We start from the raw sequence: 4,605 nt of genomic DNA, 5'->3' as shown, positions 1-4,605 counted from the left end.
TATCCCCTCAATATTTGTATGCTGTTTGCTAATATTTATACCTAATCTGGAAAGTTGACATATCAGGAGAATTTATACAATAAGTATAAGTAATTCATTCATTGTTTGCAAAGGAATTGGTACAGCAACTAAGATACTCACCATATTGGAAGAGGGATTAAACAGTCATGGCAAAAGTGTACTTCATATTTGCTTTAGTAATACTGTCTATGTGATACTGAAGGAGTTTCATTTCCTTCAGTTAAATTATACTGTGTTTTGAATGAGAGTGATCTGGGCAAGTTCTTATCTTATGCAAGCATATAAGCTAAGCCAGCATGATGGGGAGTACTAGATAGAAGTAAAAATTAATATTAGGAGAGATTTGAGTAATTAAATTTTGACACCTAATATTGGCTTTGTGTCTAGCCTTTTACATGTAATATATGCATTTTGTACTAGCAGAGTCTAGAATTCATCTTGGAAAGGTCAAAACCCAGTAAGATTTAGGAGCTCTCTGGTCACCCCAATGTTTAATATCATCATGTTTCTTTTTATTTTCTTTCTTTCTTTTTTGATTATTATCCATAAATGACACTTCAGAATGTCCTGTTTCCTTAAAAATGGTATTTTTTATTTTCTGCTGATTTTGACATTACCCATCTCCAGCCCCATCTTCATCCTGGTTTCCCACTCTTCCCCAAGAACCAAGTACTAAATCCTGGGGAGTTGCTCATTTGCATATGTTTTAGGATCTTTTTATAGGGAGGTCATTGGTGTAGTAGAGCACCGAAGTATCACAGTCTGATGTCAGTGGGCCTGAAATATAGATATGTAAGGTTCTCTGAGAAAATCACTAAGTTCTGAGAAGTACTCATATCCTTACATGTCATTTTAGTTGTAATATTTACATAGTTGCAAAATGTCACATTTATTTTTAAATTTCTGCTTTCTAATACTTATTACAACATGACAGTATTTCCTGTTATTTTTCCTTTCAAAGAATGGAATTGAGATTTTTAAGGTGAAGGAGGTAAACTAGACACTGAACTGGCAAATAAAGGGGTGAGAAGACAAGAAAAATAAATCTTGGCATAGGCAACACAGTGATTTGAAAAAGTGCAAAAATAAATGAAAAACCATTGTGTGTAGGCAATTGAAGTAAGCATAACCACTAGAGCCACAAAAATTATAAGGACCTTAAACCATAATTACCTAACCTACTAAGAAGAAAGTGTCTTGTTAAAGTAATATTGCACAAAGGATGCTGTGAATAGGGATGTATAGAAAGAAAAAGAAATGGAGAGAGGACAGTATTAGCTGACTTTAATAAGCTCCCACTTAGGGGGAGGGTATAGCTCAGTGGTTTAGCATGTGCCTATCATACACAAGGTCCTGGGTTCAATCCCCAGTACCTCCATTTAAAAAAATAAATAAAAAACCTAACTACCTCCCTACCAAAAAATAACATAAAATAAGCTCCCACTTTTTTTCTGGAGGTTTTCAGTGGGTATATGCTAAAAACAAGCACTGTGTTCAAAATGCTCTGAGTTATTTTGAATCACTGTTCTAAACATAATGTGAGTCCCCTGGTGAACTATGCTGGCTACAGGATATTCTTCCCCAATCTTGGGAAAGGCCTAAGGCGCGTTCCAAACCAGGCTGCAAGGCTTTCTTCTTTCCTTTCTTTCTAAGTTAAAGTCAGGTTTTTACATTTTGTCACTCTATGTATGAACAATGGCCTGACATGGCAAGAAAATCCACATGTTATAAAAAAGACCGTGGGAAATAAAAATTAAAAAAACTGAGCAAGAGAAAAAGTCTAATCCATGTAAGAAAGAAAAGTCCTCAGCATGTATTATCTTTTCTCTTTTGGTGTGATGAAGAGAAGAAAATGGCCCTGAAGTGGAATAGAGCATAGTATATCTGAATAACTAAATGAAATATAATACAGCTAGAACATGGAGAAATGAACAGAGAGAATCTTTCCAGCAAAAAGTTCCCCATGGCTTGGAATAAGGTAATGGTAGTAGAAGTTGGGAAGAGTGAAAAAATTCAAGAGATATTTAAGTTATAATCAGATAACTGCGCTTGATCTGATGTTGAAAGATAGAGGAGTGTTGGCTGGTTTTCTGACTTGGAAACTTGATGGATAGTGCTGCCAGCACTGAGATTGAAAGGTATACTTTTTATACTTGGATTGGTGGTATCATGAATGAATGAAGTCTCAGGCATTTTGAAGTTTTGGGTAACTCTAAAAAAGTAGTGTGAAGAAATTACTTGGGCCTTATACTGAAAAAAAAAAAGCATTAGATTGAAATGTAAATTTGAGGATTGTCAGAAAATAGATAATAATTACTTCACAGGGGTAAGTTAACTTGTTTTTTATAGTGCTGAAGAGCCAATTGAAAATTCTAAAAAATCTGAAAAGAGGGAAGAATCTGAAGCTAGATATATAAATGGTTAGAGAAACTTAACTATAATAGAAAAACACAAAAAGGGTTTCTTTTATGAATTCTCTAGACTTACTTTGTCTTATTTGTTCATTTATTTACTTTATTTTTGAGCTGTTAGTCATGAAAACTACCTAAAAAATTTGGAGTTTGAAGTTTATTACCAAAAATGAGCATTTCTTTTATTACCACTGAGTCTTCCTTCATTGTCTATTTATAATATCCCATTATTTACTTATTGTAATTTATTTGTGTTGTTTTATGTTATTAATGTGAATAAGAGTAGACTCAAAATTGGTATATAAGTATTCCGAGTTTTTCTTCCTCTAACTCTAATGAAATAACGTTTCTTTGCTTTCACACGTTTTTCTAGTTCTATCAAACAGTAGCAGTTAACAGAGCACCTCCTAGAACACTGCAATGTCACATCAGAAAATAGACAGACGCCCCCAAAGAAGAAATTGTTTAGGGAGAGAAACCACATCTGTTCACTTAACAGGCAGGTTGGAGGGGAGAGAGTGGGCTAGGTAGGAGAGACAGGCAGTTTTACGTGTTTTTGGTCAATATAACTTGCTGTGTAGAAATGAGAGGACTGTAAAGAAAGAAAGAAAAATATTGTGTTAAGTTTTAAACTAGACACATCTATTTTTCATTAATTCATTAATTCTGTGAATTCCTTAATCTTTATTTTGGCCCTTGGTTTAGATATAGCTCAGGGAAGAGACTGATTATGCCTAATGAGGGTTCATAAAGAGGACATAAAAAAGCAGAGCAGATCTCTAATTTTGGCAAAAGGAAACCCTACCCTCAGTCCACTGACATCATGTGAATGTTCAGGGGCCTAATCTACAAATGGTGCACAGATTGTTGGATAACGTTACGCAGAAAAGTGGACATATTTTACCTATAACCATCAGTTACACCATAACTTAACGCTGTTATTGGTGATGTAGGCCATTTTTTAAGCTACTAAAATTGTACCAGTGTGTACTATTGAATAAAATGTTTATATGATACCACATATATAATTACGGGCACGTTGAGTGTTTTTTTTTTTTGCTTCTTTCATTACATTATGAGACAGATAGCTTATTTAATCTGAAAAGTTACAGGACTGTAGTAGTGATATCTGTCGGACCTGGGAAATTATGTAATGAGTTACATCATCATAATAGATATCACTTCTGTGAGGTTCTGTTTTGTGTGATCATGCTGGTGCATAGATTGATACAGGGTTTTTCTTATTCATAAATATCTGATACTACTATCATATAAGTAAAAAATACTTCAAATATCAGCCACCTTCTGATATTATTTATGAATTCATAAATATCTGATACTACTTTAATAATGATTTTTAAGAGATACATCAAATACCAGTCACCTTCAGACTCAATAGATTTAAAATTATTGTATAAATTAATACATATGAACATAAATATATGAAAATATGCAGAGTATACCTTAATGCATGCACACATTGTTATAGATATCTATATACCTATATACATATGTATACATATATAAAGAACAATGTTTGTATTTTAATCCACTGAATCAAAGTTTCTTAAAGAGTCAAATTTTGCATTAGGGTCAAAATCTGCACTTTAAACCACTGTTATTATGGATCAAAATCTTGCTAAATGAAATATTTTATTTCAATAAGAACTATAATATGTATATATATAATTTATATTTGAAGCTATTACTCATCACTTTAGGATTTATTTTTAATTTACTTTTTAAAAACAAGCCACATTTGTTTTTTGTTTGCTTTTTTCCCTAAGACATAATGGTAATGAAATTGACATTTTAAAAAGATGCATGTTTAAAACAGATATAAGGTTATATATAATCAGAGTTTCCTGGACTACATTCTGTGACACAGTGCCATTTTCTGATTGATTGACTGAGAGATTGTTTAAAACAGGGATAGCTGAAAATATTTTTAAAAGAGAAATCCTTCATTGTATTGAAACTCAGAAATATGTATTTCCAGCAGTGTCATATGTGTCTTTTAGCTCTCACTTCCACTGGCATGTTTGCTACCACTTTCTAAGCAGCACATGGAGAAGTGTGAGTATACATAAAGGAAATTTAAGATTTGTCTGAAGCGTACTAAAAAAAACACTTAATGTGGTAATTGTTTAACTATCTATGTTACCAGAAAACC

The 4,605-nt window shown here is 32.7% G+C and overlaps 1 non-coding gene across 1 annotated transcript; it reads left to right on the top strand.

Annotated features, from left to right (window-relative positions):
- The first annotated feature begins 1,326 nt into the window (after positions 1-1,326).
- Positions 1,327-1,399, top strand: TRNAD-AUC (transfer RNA aspartic acid (anticodon AUC)). Its single transcript has one exon. It is a non-coding gene; the product is annotated as a tRNA-Asp (tRNA).
- Positions 1,400-4,605: the final 3,206 nt, after the last annotated feature.

The sequence above is a fragment of the Vicugna pacos genome, chromosome 3 (assembly GCF_048564905.1).
Source record: "Vicugna pacos chromosome 3, VicPac4, whole genome shotgun sequence".
Lineage (NCBI taxonomy): Eukaryota > Metazoa > Chordata > Mammalia > Artiodactyla > Camelidae > Vicugna > Vicugna pacos.
Note: the sequence above shows the minus strand (reverse complement) of the source record. Positions and strands in the feature narration are given on the sequence as shown.